The 18,828-nt window shown below is 50.3% G+C and overlaps 1 protein-coding gene across 5 annotated transcripts in view; it reads right to left on the bottom strand.

The window, feature by feature from the left end:
* LPP (LIM domain containing preferred translocation partner in lipoma) overlaps positions 1–18,828 on the bottom strand; it is a 558,558-nt gene that overhangs the window by 414,158 nt on the left and 125,572 nt on the right. For 2 of the 5 annotated variants that reach the window (XM_075938238.2, XM_075938237.2), the window contains exon 3: positions 13,450–13,574. The exons of the other annotated variants lie outside the window; for them this stretch is intronic. The gene's annotated coding sequence lies outside the window, so the exon portion shown is untranslated. The remainder of the gene's footprint in view (positions 1–13,449; positions 13,575–18,828) is intronic. 5 annotated transcript variants of the gene reach the window in all.

Genomic DNA, 18,828 nt, shown 5'->3' on the forward strand with positions numbered 1-18,828 from the left:
GCGGCTTTGAGGGTTGGGATTAGCTGTGTTTTACTGAAAGCTTTGCTTCAAATCTCCTTTCCAATGAAAAACTGACTTTCCTGGGAAATTTCCTTGGTGGTCGAAACTTCCTGGTTGTTTTGACAAAAGAAAAAAAAAATCCCCAAAGATTTTTATTGTGGGTTTCAAAAACCACACGTGTCAGTTAAAAAAAAAAAAGTAAAAAGACATGAAAATTCTTCTGTTTCTTTCTGAACTTTTCATGGGAAACACTCTACATTGCCAGTGTTCATTAATACCCGTGGGGAACATTTGGACTGTTTTATACTAGCTCTGAATCTGTCTCCTCCCAAACTCTTCACCAGAGTCACTTTTTCAGCGATACGTTTGATCAAGGTTTTATTCGCAGATGATCTGAACATCCACTCTAAATGTCCTGTCAGGCTACATCTACACTACAGAGGTTTTGCGCAAAAACAGCTATTTTTGCGCAAAAACCTGTGGAGCGTCCACACCTGAAGTGCGTTTTTGTGCAATAAAATGTACAGTAGAACGGCAGAACAGAGGGCTTTTTGCGGCGTAGGTAATCCACTTTCTATGAGAAATAACTCCTTTCTGCGCAAGAGTTCTTGCACAAAATGGTGTGTGTGGATGCTCAACAGGGGTTTCTTGTGCAAAAAGAGCCATTCAGAAAAAGCACAGGTGCGCTGACGGCCATTCTGTTAATGGGCAATCAGAGTTTTCTTGCGCAAGAGCGTCCATGCAGTGTGGACTCTCTCTTACGCAAAAGCACATCTCTTTTGTGATGCACTTTTGTAGTGCGGACGCACTTTTGCGCAAGATGTTTTTGCGGAAGATCTCTTTCACAAATAGCTTCTTGCTCAAAAAGCCTGCAGTGTAGATGTAGCAGACAGGAACATGGACTTCCGGTGACAGAGCTAGGAGAAGGACCCATGACTCCTGGCTTCCAGACTAGTGTGCTATGAAAGTGGGGACCTGGCTGCAGTCACATCATCATTCCAGACACTCAAACAAGAACTCAGGTTCCCAGCACTGAGCACAGGGACAAGAACACACTTCGGTCCCCTGTGCCCAAGCACAGCCCCTGCAGGGCCCCATACTCATGCAGGACACAAACTACATGGCTCTCCCTGCAGGATTGGGCCAAACAAAGAATCTATTTTGCAGGGACCCTATCAGCATCAAGCTCAGATTGTGAAAAGATTTCTTAACAATCCGTCCTGCACTGCCGCAGGCTAGCCAAGCCAAAGCAGCACTTCCCAAGCTCCTTCCCCCTGCGTGCAATTCGTTTGCTTCTTTGTTCCTCCATCAGGTGGGACAGCGCAAAACCCGTGCTCGTCAGTTTCGCTTTACTCCTAGGCAGGCACCTGCCCTGGCATGGCCCTCCCCTTTCCTGCCCCCGCCTCTCCCTGCCATTGGTCACTTCCCACCCCGCCCCCTGACATCATTTGGAGGCGCTGCGGGGCAGAGGCTGACTGCTTTTTAATCCTAGGAGGGTGCTTGGGCAGAGAGAGGGGCTTGTTTTAATCCTCATGCTCGTTCCGTGCAGCAGCTAGCACACCTGGAACCAGGTCGCCATCGGGGAAGGTTGTCCTCGACTCAGAAACCCACCAACTTTCCTGTTCTTCTCAGGCTTTGTAACCCTGAAAACCCCAAACCAAGGCGGTCGTATGCTCTGCCCTGACATTAGCTGCACTTACAGAACACTAACCAGGAGACGCCCCCGTTACAATTACCAGCGAATCACTGAGTGCTTCTCCCACCCCCCCACCAGACCACAGGCACCACCTGGCTTATCCATGGAGACTGGGGGTTACGTCCCATAAGAGCGCCTGACTGGTAGCTACAGATACGGGCCCCTTTCATCTCTGCGGGCACCTGGAGCAGACGGGTCTTTCAAGTGATGTCGTCCGTACAACGCACTCGCCCATCTGGGCAGCTGGTTGGGAGGTCAGGGAAGGGGACACAAGGACACACCTGACGGCTGAAGGCCTGTTACTGGCAGAATACACACCGGTCAGGCTCAACCCAACATGCCTCAGAACAGAAGCATGGAATCCTAGAACTGGAAGGGCCCTCGAGAGGACATCAAAGCCAGTCCCCTCCCTCATGGCAGGACCAAACTATCTAGAAGTTGGGGGGACTTCTTCTAGAAGGAAGCAGATGATAGTTTGGGCTCCCCGTAACACTCATCCCTTTGTCTTTTGGCTGAAAATGAGAGACAAGGAGCTTGAGATAGGGCTTGCTTTGATGGGAACACCACTGAGAACCAAGGTCTTTTCACACCAGCTCACCAAACACAGACAACCTCCTTTCGGCTACTGGGAACAGCACTGGGCTGGGAGTCAGGAGATCTGCAAGCTAGTCCCAGCTTTGCCAACAAACTTTGCGATGCCTCCGCAGGGCACTTCACTTTTTTGTGCCTCTGTTTCCAATCTCGCATTATTCAAGCCTGGAATTTTATTAAGATATGCGCTAGGTCCAAAGGAATTATTCGGGAAAGTTCTCCGGCCTTTGGGCTCCATAAGACAGAGACCAAAAGTCACCACTGACCTGCATCGGATTTGAACCTGCAGCCTAGTAGTGAAACCTAATGCGCCTGGAAGTTTGCTTTAACAAGCTTTATCTTCTAGCTGCCTGCAGGAGTAAAACATCCAAATTTGGGGCAAATGTTCCACAGTTTTTTCCCCCCTCAAGACCCAGCTGTGCAGTTGTCGTAGCTAGAGCTCTGCACAGATATAAAATCCATATCTGCATCTGCATCCGTATCTGCAAAATGAGCCGCCTGGAGAGCCATATACAAATCCATGGATGCGGATACCTGCAGACATAAAGTGGATCCCTGTGGATTTGCAGGACTCTAGTCATAGTCACTGCAGCTCCCTATAAACACTTTTTTGAGGAACATTATTAATTGTAATCTAGGGGTCTTAGTGGACCACAAGCTAAATAGGAGTCGTCAGTGTGATACTGTTGCAAAAAAAGCCAACATGATTCTGGACTGCATTAACAGGAGTGTGGTGAAAAAGACAGAAGTCATTCTTCCGCTCTACTCTGCGCTGGTTAGGCCTCAGTTGGACTATTGTGTCCAGTTCTGGGCCCCACATTTCAAGAAAGACGTACAGAAATTGGAGAAAGTCCAGAGAAGAACAACAAAAATAATGAAAGGTCTTGAAAACATGACCTATGAAAGAAGACTGGAAGAACTGTGCTTGTTTAGTTTGGAAAAGAGAAGACAGAGGGGACATGAGAGCAGTTTTCAGGTATCAAAAAGGGAGTCATAGGGAGGAGGGAGAAAAATTGTCCTCCTTGGCCTCTGATGATAGGACAAGATGCAAGGGGCTTAAATTACAGCAAGGAAGATTTAGGTTGGACATTAGGAAAAACTTCCTACCTGTCAGGGTGGTTGAACACTGGAATAAATTGCCTAGGGGGTTGTGGAATATCCATCACTGGAGATAGTTAAGAGCAGGTTAGACAAACAGTTGTCAGAGATGATCTAAACGGTGCTTTGTCCTGCTGAGAGGGCAACAGACTGAACTTGATGACCTCTCGAGGTCCCTTCCAGTATTCTTAGATTCTATGCTAATTATAACACCGTACACATTATCCCTTTCCTTTCCATTTTAATATGAACCATTGTCATGATATAAATTCCCAGCAATATGCACTCAAAGAAATGCTTCAAGATCTTTAAAACAAGTTTTAGTAAAGCTGAGCTTCAAAGAAAAAATGATGAGAGCAAACATGGTTTTCAACCAAGGAAGATGCAATGTTTGAGTGTACAATGTGTAGAACTGAACAATAAGCAACACAAAAATATTCACAGAATGATTAAAACACATTGTGTTTTAACACTATATTGTGTTTTCATTTTTTTTAAGTGTACAATTTGAATTTGTGCTGTGTTAGTAAAGATCCGACCCTAGTCTATTATTAAGAAAAGAATCAAATAAAAGTATGCAATAACAGCTATATTATAACACACAGAGGGAACGGGTACTCATCTAATCCAGTAAAGAAGAAACCAAACTTCAAGTATGTGTTGTCATGGTTTTTTTAATCACTTTATTTTCTTAGCTGGCTCATTATCTGTAGATGGTCTGGGACTTTCATCGTTTTCTCTACTAATGCCTCCTCCTCGTTTTCGAAAACTAAATTGATCCATGTCCGACTGAAATAGTGCTGGATGGTTTTTACAGTTGTAAATGGTGCACTGTGTGTAGGTTGCTAGGTTACCTTGCAGTGAAACAAACAGTTGTACTCGCAAGAATTAAGCCTGATACACTGCTGTGTTTTGGGGGGAGAGAAGGGCTAAAGAACGTTTTTTCTATACTCTGTCCACCATACACAGCTTGTACATGTCTACAGTTTTAACTTAAGATTATTCAATCACGTGGAATCGAAGATTTACCAAGAGTTTGACTGGACGACGACTAACGCAGAGATGGGGGGGCAAAGACCCACAGAAAAATCATCCAGGGGCCACACACCTCACTGACATGGCCCCTGACTGAGGAGAAAGACGCTCCCCACATTCCCCTCACACCCAGAGCCTAGTGGGGCCCATGCTGGTAGATTTTGTGCGCTCCAGCCGTGAGGTGGGCCAACGCCCAGCTGGAACACCAGCATGTGCTCCCCAATGCTGGGGGGACACAGTGAGCCTTGGGGACCGGATCCAGGCAAGCTGGGGGTGGTCGAATCCAGCCCCCGGGCCCTAGGTTCTCCACCCCGTCTAATGAGAAACCACAGTTCAGTACCTCAGAGGAGGACAAGGCCTGCCCATGAGACCCCTGGGGATGGGCTAAGGTGGGAGTGAGAGAAGACCGTCTTCCTTCCCAGCCAAATCTTTGATCATGGACACAAGAGTGGGAATCGCCCTAGACAGTGATCTAATGCCATTCGCATCCCCTTCATCCCGGGAGACCGCAGTGCTGCCCTGCTTCCTGAGGAGTAGAGACGGGAGGGAAGCTACATGGGGGATAGGAAGCGGGAAAATTTGCAAAGCAAATGGCATCCCTCTCTGCAGCCGTGTCTGCCTCACCCGGCTGGAGGGGAGAGCTTGGTAAGGCATTTTACCAACCCAGAGGACACACGCAGCTTGGCGGCACACCGGCAATGCTTCTCGGACAGCCTTCGTCCCATCCAACGCCAGCCACACAGGCCTACACCCTTGCCACAGAGCGGCCGCCGCCCACTCACTATGCCCGCAGAACCGTGGCCCGCAAGGCGATTTTTTTCCTCCGAGCTCAATGAAATCCACTCTCGTTTGCCCAGCAGAAAGTCTTGAGTATCAGCCAGCACCACATGCCCACAAAGGTCGGGGGGATAAATGTTTTCCGGATCAGGGAATGTCTTCATTTAAATGGCATCCGCAAAGCAGGTGAGGCATCAGTCTGGTCATCCAACACATTTTGGGGGCGGAGGGGGTTATGCAACAGACTGTGCATTCCCCTGTCACTCACCCAGTCTATTTTGAAGGGCTTCAAGCCAAAATGGGTCATGGCTGGCAGGCAGGCGAACATCAAAAGCGACTGCCCTAAATGGCTGGACTAACCTGGCTTATTAGAACCAACCTCATGCAGCTTTTTATAGCGATGCGTCACTTCTCAAGAAGCCTTTGTTGGCATAAAGAAAAAAGACCTGAACATTTAACTGTTCAATACTTTCTCTTAGACATCAAATGCACAGCTCCCACTGGTATTCTCTTGAGTAGACAGAAACAGTGGCTTATGCCCTGACCCTTCCACCAAACCATGAGCCCAGTCAACTCCTCCCATCACACGTTCCGAATAAATGTATTTGCTTCTTGTACTATGACGCGCCACCAAACTCACAGGGTCAAAAACCAGGAGCCCGGCCCCCAAATGACTCAGATCAGCTTAATAATAAAGCCATTTTTAAATGAATCCAGATCAGGTTCTTACTTTCGCACTCCGGTTTGGAGCCTTTTATGAGTCATGTTTTCGCACTTATGCACAACCACGAGGGCTAAAAACTTACTTTATTGGAATGAGAGTTTTAAATAAACAGGAGCTGGAGCCTTTAAGAAAAACGGCCATATACGGTGTAACTAGCAAGAAAATGGGGAGAGCCTGCAACACCAAACGTCTTCTGAGTACTAGCAGTGAAAAACTTAAAAATCCAGTTTGCTTGGTGATATACACATCCTAAGGCTACGTCTACCCTGCACCGTAGGTCAAAATAAGATACATAATTTGAGCTATGCAAATTGTATATCTTATTTCAATCTTATTTCAAAATAGCTTATTTTGTAATTTGGCACTGTCTACACAGCAAAATAACCCGCTATTCTGAAACGTCCCTTACTTCTCATGAAATGGGGTTTACAAGGATGTCGGAATAGTGAGCCCAAAACAACGGGCTTGCTGTTAAGACGCAGGATAGCTATTTCGGGAAACTCTGATATCCCAAAATAGCATGGCAGTGTAGACGTAGCGTAAGGCCCCAAGTCAGGAACACAATTAAAAACTTGCTCCTAAATCTTCAACAGGACTTTAAGGGTGTGTCTAGACTACATCCCTCTGTCGCCAGAGGGATGTAAATTAGACATACCAAAATTGCTAATGAAGTGGGTATTTAAATATCCCACGCTTCATTAGAATAAAAATGGCTGCCGCTTTTTCCACCGCGGCAATTTGCCAGCAAAAAGCGGCAATCTAGACAGGAATCGGTCAACAAGGAAAGACTTTTCCAACCAATCCTGTAAATCTCGTTGCATGAGGCATAAGGGATCTGTCGGAAAAGGCTTTCCTTGCCGACCGATCCCCATCTAGACTGCCGTTTTTTGCTGGCAAATTGCTGTGTCGGCAAAAAGCAGCGGCCATTTTTATTCTAATGAAGCATGAGATATTTAAATCCCCGCTTCATTCGCAATTTCAGTATGTCTAATTTACATCCCTCTGGCGCCAGAGGGATGTAGTCTAGACACGCCCTGAGAGACCTTCCTGACTATGAATGTCTTCCTGAATCAGGGTCTTCATTAGCTTTTAAGGCTTCCTTTGCTATCAAGGTAGAGAGAAGAGCAACAAAAATGATGGCAGGTCTAGAGAACATGAGCTAGAAGGGAAGAATGAAAGAACCGGGCTTGTTTAGTTTAGAGAAGAGAAGGCTGAGAGGGGACATGAGAGCAGTTTTCAAGTACTTGAAAGGGAGATACAAGGAGGAGGGAGAAAAATTGTTCTCCTTGGCCTCTGAGGTTAGGACAAGAAGCAATGGGCTTAAATTGCAGCAAGGGAGGTTTAGGTTGGACAGTAGGAAAAACTTCCTGCCTGTCAGGGTGGTGAAACACTGGAATAAATTGCCTAGGGGGGTTGTGGAATCCCCATCACTGGAGATATTGAAGAGCAGGTTAGACAGACACCTGTCAGGGATGGTCTAGACCAGTGGTCGGATCTACTGGTAGATCTTGGAGCCCCTGACAGGTGATCCTGACTGGGTTTGGCCAAGAGGCTATCAAGGGTCACCACTTCAGCTGCCCCTCCCCCTACCGCTGTGCATCTCCTGCCCTTTCCCTTGGGTCCCCCACCCCACTCCACCCCCGGAGCCTCCTGCTTGCGGTGCAGAGTAGGGACGGAAGAAGAGGGCCGCTGATGTCAGGGGGCCCCTCTCCCACCCTGCAATCTGTCTCCACAGAATGGATGGGAGGGGGCACAACAGGGCTTGGGATGAAGTTTGCTGGCTGCTTTTGAGAGGGTGCAGGGCCAGGGAAGAGGGGAACGTGCCTTAGCCCCACTGCACCCCCACCCAGAAGCCACCTGGGGTAAGCAGCGTCCAGCTGGAGCCAGCATCCCAAACCCCTGCCCCAGTCACGAACCCCCTCCTGCACTTCAAACCCCTGCCCTAGCCCCCTGAACCCTAACTCCCTCTTAGAGCCTGGACCCTGCACCCCCTCCAGCACCCCAATTCCCTGCCCCAGGTTCAGCTCAGAGCCCCGCTACCACTCCAAATCCTGCGCCCCCACCCTCTGCCCTGCCTGGTGAAAGGGAGGGAGGATGGAGTGAGCCGGGGCAGGGCCTTAGAGAAGGGGCACGAAGAAGGAGGCCAAAGGCACCTGGCTCTGAGGTAGATCCTGGATTGCACTTAAATTCAAAAAGTGATCTCATCCTTTAAAAGGCTGGAGACCCCTGATCTAGACGGTGCTGGGTCCTGCCGGGAGAGCAGGGGACTGGCCTTGATGACCTCGCGAGGTCCCTTCCAGTCCTAGCGCTCTATGGGTGTGTCTAGACTACATGCCTCCGTCGACGGAGCCATGTAGATTAGCCAGATCGGCAGAGGGAAATGAAGCCGCGATTAAAATAATCGCGGCTTCATTTAAATTTAAATGGCTGCCCCGCTCTGCCGATCAGCTGTTTGTCGGCAGATTGGGGCAGTCTGGACGCAACGCGCCGACAAAGAAGCCTTTCTTGATCGGCACAGGTAAACCTGGTTTCATGAGGCATACCTGTGCCGATCAAGAAAGGCTTCTTTGTCGACACGGCGCGTCCAGACTGCCCCGATCTGCCGACAAACAGCTGATCGGCAGAGCGGGGCAGCCATTTAAATTTAAATGAAGCCGCGATTATTTTAATCGCGGCTTCATTTCCCTCTGCCAGTCTGGCTAATCTACATGGCTCCGTCGACGGAGGCATGTAGTTTAGACGTACCCTATGATTCTTCCAATCCCCTTGGAAAACAGCTCAGAGCGGTCAGTTCTGCTTCCCGATGCTTAAAGCCACAATCCCTGGATCTTGAACGCTGCCGTGGGAGGTTTTCACCGGGAGATTTCAAAAATAAATTGGAGAAATGTTTCTGTTCTTCTCCCATTGTCTACAGCGACTCTCCCTCGCACCTGATGCGAATTAGGGGCTCAATATAAGGTGAAGTTCCTTTCAAGTTAGCCCAGCGACAACTAATTTTTCCCACTCAAGTGCATGGATTTGTTCATGCAGGGCAAGTCACGCTGCGTACACACTAGGGATGGTAAAAGTCGGTTAAATAGGTAACCGTGAAAAAACTCAGCAGTTACATGGTTACACACTGGGGGGCTCTGAAGTATAAAGCGTGAACAAGCTTTATACTGCAGAGGCAACAGCCTGGCTCCCAGGGATACAACTTCCCTGCGGCTGCGGCAGAGAAGCCTTTACCTGGGAGCCGGACCGGTAGGGGCTGCCTGCTCGGCTCCAGGGGCTGCCCATTCAGCTCTGCCGCAGAGAAGCCGCCTCCCCAGGAGCTGGCTGCGTGCATCTGCTTATCGGTTAAACGGTGAGTCGGTTACACGCTAACTCCCCTAGTACGTACACACACGCATATGCACTCACAACGTCCTGTATCTAGATACAGAGCTAGCGCTCACGGAGACAATACGCCCGCAGACAAGAGGAAAACTGGGGTACTGTCTTCACATGCAGTGTTCTAGGTTCCTGGGCAAAGAGGAAACAGAGGCACAGCCTGCAGACTGCTGGAACAGACACACCAGCGCTCGCCTGCCGGGCCTCGGCTAAAAGAAGAATGGAAAAATCAAGCGACTTCACAGGGGTTGCAGTCACTCCATAGCTGTTATGTTACATGGCTGAAAGTGAAACGTAAAACTGCCAGGGCCACATTTATTTCCCAGTGTGACATCCCCTCCTACTCTGCACAAAACGACGGGTTACATCATGTGTTCCCCGCGCAGGGGAAGCGAACAGAATGTACCGCCGTTCCAGCAGCTGCTACTGCGCTCCCCACCCAGGCAGAAGACGGGGGGAGGGGAGGTACCCCACCACCAGCCTCCTGTTATGTACATGTCCTCCGCCACCTTCCTTTTACTCGTCTTTCACGGTCATGCGTTAGCTGCTTCCTGACAGCCTAGGACACCACGCCAGAAATATTTTCCACCCTTCTGCTCTTCCAAAGCCGCCCCCGCGCCCGAAGCTTTCTATGTATTTGTGTTTAATCCGTTGCTGCTGTCACTCTGGGTCACGGCACTGCGGTTTCAGCTCTCACCAGGTCAGGAGACATGGGCAGCGTTAGCTACGATCAGAAAGAGAAAAGGCCATTTTGCAAGGCAGGGGCCTCATCTGACGTTAGACCATGCCCCATCCGGGTGATCTCTGAACGCTTCCCCCCTGCATCGTGTTTTTTGCTAAAAATTCAGTGCCACAGCAGAAAGAACGGCAGCCAAGAAACATGCACGGCTCCGAGTAACACAGGGGTGGGGGACCTACGGTCCAGGGGCTAGATGCACCCCTGGCTTGCCTAGATCTGGCCCCCAAGGCTCAGGGCTCCCACAGGGCTGGAGCACACAAAATCTACCAGCCTGGGCCCCGCTAGGCTCTGGTGTGTGAAGAATGTGAGGAGCATCTTTCTCCTTCTCAGCTAGGGGTCACATCAGTGAGGATTTGGGGGGGGGGAGTTGTGTGCAGCCCCCAACTGATTTTTCTGTGGGTCAGCGGCCCCTGACCCGAAAAACGGTTCCCCAGCCCTGAAGTCAAACCAGGACAGCTCTCTGGAACAGCCGAGTAGACAGGCTGTTGACAGCTGATATGACAGTAACTCACGTGCTCTCCCCACCTCTCTTCCCCCTGGACTTCTAATGACCCCATTCGTGGTATAAAATGATATGGGAAGCATCAGAAAGGCAAAACCGGCCATGAAAGATCACTCAAGGGAGGTCAAACTTCCCGGCCCACAAACCAGCCGGCATCTGACAGGGCTTTTGCTACTGACAAGGCAAGTTAAACTAAACAAACTCTAGCCAGCATCTTGTCTGAAAGTGGCCTGCACAGCAGGGAGCTGGGCGAACGGGATACCTCCACCCCCGATTCTGGGACCTCTCCCCATTTTACTTGCAGTGCCCTGGTGAGATCTGCAGAAGCTACTGAAGCCAACAGAACGGGGATGCTCCTCTTACCCCAGTGCGGTGGAAATGGTTGCTTCCAACGCCAGCGCTTTGGAGGAACAGGCTGGTTCCCAAGCTTTTAAATAACCAATTCTCCTCATGAAGCAATACTGGCTACAGCGGGGGGGGGGGGGAAGGGGGCTGCTTAGCTGAGTGGTATGGCCCCGCTGCCCCAGTGCGCCGGCCAGCCTGCGGGCAGCCCAGAAGGAGAAAGGAGAGGGTACGGCTGGAACCAGAAGGCTGGGTAGCTCAGAGACCAACACGGGGAAATTCAGAAGTCCCTTTGGGACTTTTCCAACCTGGTTTCTCTTTGCATCTTGGAGTAAATAATCGCGGCTTCATTTAAATAATCGCGGCTTCATTTAAATAATCGTGGCTTCATTTAAATAATCGCGGCTGCCGCGCTGAGCCAATAAACAGCTGATCAGCTCTTTGTCGTCTCAGCGCGCTAGTCTGGACGCTCCTGTGCCAACCTGAAAGCCCTTTATCGACCTCCCCGTTATGCCTCGTAGGATGAGGTTTACCGGGGAGGTCGATAAAGGGCTTTCATATCAACAGGGGAGCATCCAGACTGCCCCGATCTGCTGACAAACAGCTGATCGGCAGAGCAGGGCAGCCATTTAAATTTAAATGAAGCCGCGATTATTTAAATCACGACTTCATTTCCCTTTGCCGAACAAACAAATCTACATGGCTCCGTCGATGGAGCCATGTAGTCTAGACGTACCCCAGGTGTCCTGCCCTCTTCTTAATACCCCTGTGCCGATTTGTTAATTCCATTTCCATTCCCACCCTGAGCATAGGAATGGAAGGACACAGCTAATATGTTCACTCGAGCCGGGGGTTTGAACGCACATCCGCCCCCCACCGCCACCCCAGTATGTCTGAGGAGATTTAGATGACGCGACTCTAGATTTTAAATCCCTGCAGCATGTTTTGTTCTGTCATCCTCTGCCCGGGGGGAAGTGAGTGCTGGGGAGTGATTTGGTTTGGTAGGGTTTCTTTTTATAAATGTAGTTTATTTTCAATGCAGATGTTACTGTGTATTTATGCTAGAGAAGATCAAGGCAAGAGCTTATAAACTGGTCAAATTAGGATAGATCTTTCAGGTTTAAAGCAAACAAAAGGAAGTTTTTCTTCACGCAGCATGTAGTCAACCTGTGGAACTCCTTGCCAGAGGATGCTGTGAAGGCCAAGACTTTAACAAGGTTCAAAAAAGAACTAGATACATTCATGGAGGTTAGGTCCATCAATACTTATTAGCCAGGGTGGGTAGGAATGGTGTCCCTAGCCTCTGTTTGTCAGAAGCTGGGAATGGATGACAGGAGAGGGATCACTTGATGATTCCCTGTTCTGTTCACTCCCTCTGGGGCATCTGGCATGGGCCACTGTCAGCAGACAAGATACTGGGCTAGATGGACCTTTGATCTGACCCAGCCTGGCCATTCTTGCGTTCTTATATAGATTGTAAGCTCTATCTTCTGTCTTTTACAACACCTTTTACATTGAGATGCTGGCTTCATAGAAATACAAAGGGTAACATCAGAGATTAGAAGAGAGACACCTCACCCCAGGAACATCTTCCCACCCCGTGGCTTCCCCATCCTGCTTTGGCCAAGCTATCAACTTTTGGCCCAGCTTTCACTGGCATAAATACACCGCCACATCTGCATTGAAAATAAAATACATTTTAAAATCAAAGAAACCCTGCCAAACCAAATCATTCCCCTGCACTCGCTTTCTCCCGGGGCAGAGGGTGACAGAACAAATCATGCCATGTAGTCACGCGGTTTAAATGCACTAGAAGGTGCTGAGATGTGTCAGCGACGAGCACAGTGTGAGAACATCTCCAGACCAGAACATTGTCTGTTGCCACCTGCACACACGCACACAGCAGAACTCACTGGAGACATACCCCTTCGCTTTTGGAAGGTGCCAGGTGTGCATGCCTGCTGTACAACGTTGTGTAGTAGACCCACTCTCCTTTACCTCTGCATAGAGGACGGACAAAAAGGGAAGGGATCCTCCTTGCGCTCCTAGTAAAGCTGGGACCGTCTGCCACTATGTGTTTCTACACAACGAGGCCACAACCGAACAGGGCCACCGATGATATGATGCCATAAAACAGCCTTGATTGGAGGCAGCATTCCCTGTAAATTGTGCACATGGGCAGCCACTCAGAAGAGAAGCCAATGCTGCCCAGCTGATGAGCAGAGTGCCCGCAGCTGGGATTGTGTTTCTCCTGGTGGTGCACATTCACACAGGCATTGGTGCATATAACAAAATGTATCCCGCACCAACATCAAAAAGACTAGAGGGAACATTGGTCGGAAGGCTATCTAAACAGGGTCCCACTCCTGAGGAACTTTCTGGGACCTGCTGAGATATAATTAACTTCTTGCCCACGCCCTGCCGGTGTTTTGTTGAGCTCTGATTTGCCTTGCCGCTCGTTCAAAACCCTAGGAAATTTGTCAGGCACAAAATAGCAAGTTAGAAGGAGGAGAAACAGATGCTGCCTGACTGGATGTGCAAAAAAATTCTGACAGGCAAAAAATCATGCAACTCACACGTCGCGTGGTGCTAGCGAGGTAATAAGTGATCGACTCGCATAGTGACGCTCGTAGTACTCATGTTGTGTTCCCTTTTCGGAAGCCACTCCCCCTCTGGGTGACAGCTGTCACAGTGTATGTTCCTAGAACAGGGAGATATTTTTAAATCTCTCGTTGTGGCTCAAAACTGTGAGTGCAGCAGCCAAAATACCTCCCACTGGTATGTTATATATAGGCCTACACAGATACAGACGGTACAGACAGACCGAGCCCAGCCATGTCCCAGAGACAGGGTTCTGAAGATCTCAGAGCACTTTATCCGAACTTTGCTGGCCTGGCCTGCTCCTCACAGTGCCCTGCTCCGTGAATCCGGCCACCGGCTCCCCGCTCGCCTGCCACGGCACGTTCCATGTCGTGACTTTCAACTCTGCCCCTTCTTGCTGGTTTGTTCATCGTTTCCTCCTCATCCCCCTCCCCCCCGCTACACTTCTTAGGCCGGATTCGGTGTTGTACTTATCTGTGTCTCCCATTGCAGTCCTTCGGATACCGCTTATACCCACAACACAATTCCTTGCCTATATCTTGAAGGCCACTAACTAGGCATGTTAAATTTAGTTTAATCAACTCCCTAGTTGATAAGCAGGGGAGCCGCAGCAGGGTTAGCTCCTGGCCATGGAAGCGCAGGAGGGGGGACCCAGCGCCCCCCTCCCCTCTCTTGCGCTTCTGATGTTTAAATGTATAGATAGCTGCAGGCTCTTCATACATTCAAAAAGCAGAGGCGCAGCGTCTAGGACTGGGTGTGAGCCGGGAATCAGCTGATTCCCGGCTTACACCTATCCCTGCTACCCCTCTGCCCCCCTCCAGAGACAGTGCTGGGGGAACCGGCTTTTAAGCAGGCTTGCCCTAGCACCGGTTCCTGCTCCCCCGCCCTTGCTGCCTCTGATAAGGGGATACATCTACCCTGCAGAGTTTTTTCGGAAAAACGGCCGTTATTCTGAAAAAAACGTCAATTACGTCCACACTGCATTCGTGCTCTTTCGGGGGGGGGAAAAAAATCAAAAGAACAGAGGGTTTTTTCCCACATTGGTAAACCTCTTTCTATGAGGAAGAAGCCCTCTTCTGAAAGAGCTCTTTCGGAAAAAGGCGTGTGGACGGGGGGAGGGAGTTCTTTCAGAAGAAGAGGAAAGAGGAAAAAGCACAGGTGACCTGGTGACCACTCCATCCATAGGAATCACAGCTTACATGCGAGAGAGTGTCCATTTAGCGTGGATGCTATCTGTCGAAAAAGCAGACCGCTTTTCCGATGTGCTTTGGCAGTGTGGACGCTCTCTTTCAGAAGAAGTTTTTTTGGAAGATCTCTCCTGGAAAAGCTTCTTCCAAAAGAAGCCGGCTGTCTAGACATAGCTTGAGGCAGCCAGGTGGGGGCGCGAACTAGTCGAGGGACTAGTCGACTAGTGACTTACATCCCTACCCCTAACCTCTACTCCTGACAAGCCCCTCTTGAATCCACCCACTACTGCAAGAACTTGATTCACCCAAGAGTACATCTAGCCCCAAGTATGTCAGAGGCCAGCCACACTGGGCTGGCTTTTATTAAAGTTAACCGCAGGTAAAAGCATCGGGCAATCATGGAAGCTCTTCTCCAACCTCAATTTAGCCGGGGATCCCGACAGAGCCGCTCTCGTCTCCCTCAGGAACTCCTCTGACACTGAGTTATTGCTACAAAAAGTTATTAGAAATAAGTACACCCGATTTCCTCACGAGCCTCACACGTATCAGCATTTCAAACACGGAGCGCTGCAGCCTTCAGAGACACGATGACGCGTCAGTGCTTGATACAGTTATCTACCTAATAATAACCCCAAAGAGCGCGCTCCTCCTGGCAGCCTGCCAGACCACATGCTGCCTTTCTGCTTTTTTTTTTTTCTCTCTCTTCTCTCAGACATGGAAACGTTGACTCTAGGAAACACAGAGCCTTCTGTGAAAACAGGGTTTTGAGGAAACAGACTTTATTTGGGGTGGGGGGGAGGAAAAAAAAGGTACGTGTGACTTTTCTCTTCTTTTTCTTTTCATGTTGTTTCTATCATCCAGGGCCGGGCAAGAACGTGACCCTTTTGCTGTCAGTTGTGTGGGAAACAATTGCTTGTCTCAGCTCTGCAGAGCTGATGCAACCATTATTCAAGGCTTCAAGGACAACGATCCAGAGACAAATAAGCACTGACTTATGTGTTTTCAGAGGGCAAATTAACACACCCTTTTTCTCAGGGCTGAGGGAGGGAATCCAACCAGCTCCGGGTTTTTGACTGGGGGGAAGGAAGACGCCACCTCACTTGACGTCAGCTTTTGTGGCCACACATTCCAGCCCTCGCGAGCGTAGAGAGACTCTCTCGGAGATGGAGGAAATGCATTTCAGGAAGAAACGCCTCTGTGGTTTTAGAACAACAGTGAGTTCAAAACGGTTACTTTAAAACATACGAACAACGGCCTTGCCAAAAGAATCCTCTGAGGTATGGAACCAAACCAACATACACCTGCTACGGATCTGGCCCTGTGTCGATACAGCATATGTACTGAAAGGTACAGAACGCTCCAGGACAATTCTAATGGGCATTTTAACATCAATTTGTATGTAGAAGAATGTAAGAACATCCACACCAGCTCAGACCAAGTGGCCTTCTAGCCCAGAGTTAATTCTTCTGACAATGTCAGTACCACAGCTTTAGGAGAGTATACAAAATGGGATAATTGGCATGATTAGGGCCTTCCCAAATTCACAGCCATGAAAAACGTGTCACAGGCCATGAAATCTGGTCTGTTGTGTGCTTTTACCCTACAGTGTTCCCTGTAAGCTGAGCACTCGAGTGGCTACCAGGGAGAGATTCAAATGCCGCCCCGCTGCAGTGCACTCACAGCCGGCAGCATGTGTTTCTACTGGTGGTGCACATTTGCATATGCCTCAGTGCACAAAACAAAATTTATTCCCCACGTGGGTGGAAAGCATTAAAGGGAACATTGCCCTGCAGTATGCAGATTTCAAGGAGGAGACAAATGTTTCACAAATGGGAGGCCCGGACCCACAAAGGAGTTGCAATGGGGAGTCACAAGGTTATTTTAGGGGTATTACGGTTCTGGCACCCTTACTTCTGCACACCCTTCCGAGCTGGGCAGTCGGAGAGCAGCGGCTGCTGACTGAGGGCCCAGCTTCGCAGCCACAGGACAGAAGTAAGGGTGCCAGAACCATACCAGATCACCTTTACTTCTGCTGCTGGTGGCGCTGACTTCAGAGCTGGGCTCCCGGCCAGCAGCCACCTCGCTCCAGCGCCTCGCTCTGAAAGCAGCCTCACCAGCAGCAGCAGGGCAGAAGTACGGGGGGGGGACAGTATCAAAACCCGCCTACAATTACAACACTGGGAAATTTCCGATGGAAATAGCAGAAATCATGAAATCTATTGTTTTTTAAATGTAAGGACCGTGAAATTGACCAAAATGGACCATGAATTTAGAAGGACCTGGGGTGTCATCCACACTTCTCTTCCCCTCCCAGCTTCTGGCAGTCAGGGATTTAGGGTCACCTGAAGGATGGGTGACCACATACCTGATCATCTGCACTAATAACCATTCATATCCTGCATTAACTTATCACACACACGCAGGACGTGCCTTCCAGGGCGACGGCAGGGGCCTGGCCGTATTATTCCCGCGCCACAAAGCTCTGCTCGTCCCGGTACAGCGTTTGCCCCCAGCACATCGCCTCCCGTGTGAAGCCACCGATCCCCTTTCAGAAACACGGCACGGGCGACGTTCCCTGCAAGCCATGAGGCTGCCTACCATGGGCAGAGGCTTCCGCACGAGGACAGGAGGAAGGTTGCCCCACCCCCGGCGTAACCTCCAGCCTGCCGGGCGGAAGAGGGCTGACCGGAACCAGGCACGTCTCACCCTCCCCGACTGAGCCCAGCGGCCACCCAGCCCCAGTTCCAGCCCCCAACCGCAGCAGCCAGAGTGGCCTAGGCCTGGATTCCCTTCCCCGCTGTGGCCCATTCCTGGACCCCTCCCACTGTGGCCGAAGCAGCGTGGCACTGAAACTCCCTGTGGCCTGGTCCCGAGCCTCCCCTCACACCTCCATGGGACCCTCTGCCCCATCCCCAGCCAGAACCCTTACACGCCAATCCTCTGTCTCAGCCCTCAGCCCCATGCCAGAGGCGGCACCCCAAGACAGAGCCCTCGCGGTCCTGCAACCCCCTGGCCCTAGCCTGAGCCCCGTCCCATACTCAGAACCCCTCGGCCCACCTCACCGCCACATCACAACAGTCATTCCGCATAAGGGAGGGAAAAATGAGAGGAAATTTGGTCACAGGGTCGTTCTGAACATATTTTATTCCTAATCTGCGTCACAGCCGTCTACTCCTGGAGGCTCTGAAGGCCACATTTCCCGCCCACCCCCTCCCCCTCAGAAACAAATGCAGGCACTCACATCCCCCCATCACTGATGGCCCAAGAACAGTCCAGGGTCACACCGGGTCTGACTTTGGCCTTGCTGCACAAGAGGTGAAATTGTCCACCTACGTGTGTGGTTACATCCCCTGCCTCCAACGGGGAGATGGGACCCAGCAAGCCAGTGCCCACGGGTGCACAAAAATGCAAGGGCCTGTGCCTTACTCTGAAAACGCCCCCCTCAGCACGGAGGGGGGGAGTCTCTCATCACAGGCACGTAACCAAAAGAGGTAATTAAAGAGGCAAAGAACAGAGTCACTGACCATTTTGCCACAGATCTGATTATCTTGGTGTTAAATAACCTGGGGTGTAAAAGATCTGGGGGTTACAGTGGATGAGAAGCTGGATACGTGTCAACAGGGTGCCCCGGTCCCCAAGAAGGCTAACGGCATGTTGGTGGGCATTAGGAGGAGCATTCCCAGCACATCTAGAGAAGTGATGATTCCCCTTTATCCGGCACTAGTGAGGCCACATCTGGAGTATTGTGTCCAGTTCTGGGCCCCCCATTACAGAAAGGATGTGGGCACACAGGAGAGAGTCCAGCGGAGGGAAACCAAAATGATTCAGGGGCTGGAGCACATGACCTACGAGGAGAGGCTGAGGGATTTGGGTTTGTTTAGTCTGCAGAAGAGAAGAGTGAGGGGGGGTTTGAGAGCAGCCTGCAACTCCCTGAAGGGGGGTTCCAAAGAGGAAGGAGAGAGGCTGTTCTCAGTGGGGGCAGATGGCAGAACAAGGAGCAATGGGCTCACGCTGCAGTGGGAGAAGTCTAGGTTGGATATTAGGAAAAACTCTTTCCCTAGAAGGGTGGGGAAGCGCTGGGATGGGTTTCCTAGGGAGGGGGTGGAATCCTTGACCAAGCCCTGGTTGGGTTGATTGAGTTGGGTTGGTCCTGCTTTGGGCAGGGGG

Source organism: Pelodiscus sinensis, chromosome 10, assembly GCF_052426305.1.
Source record: "Pelodiscus sinensis isolate ZL-2025 chromosome 10, ASM5242630v1, whole genome shotgun sequence".
Lineage (NCBI taxonomy): Eukaryota > Metazoa > Chordata > Testudines > Trionychidae > Pelodiscus > Pelodiscus sinensis.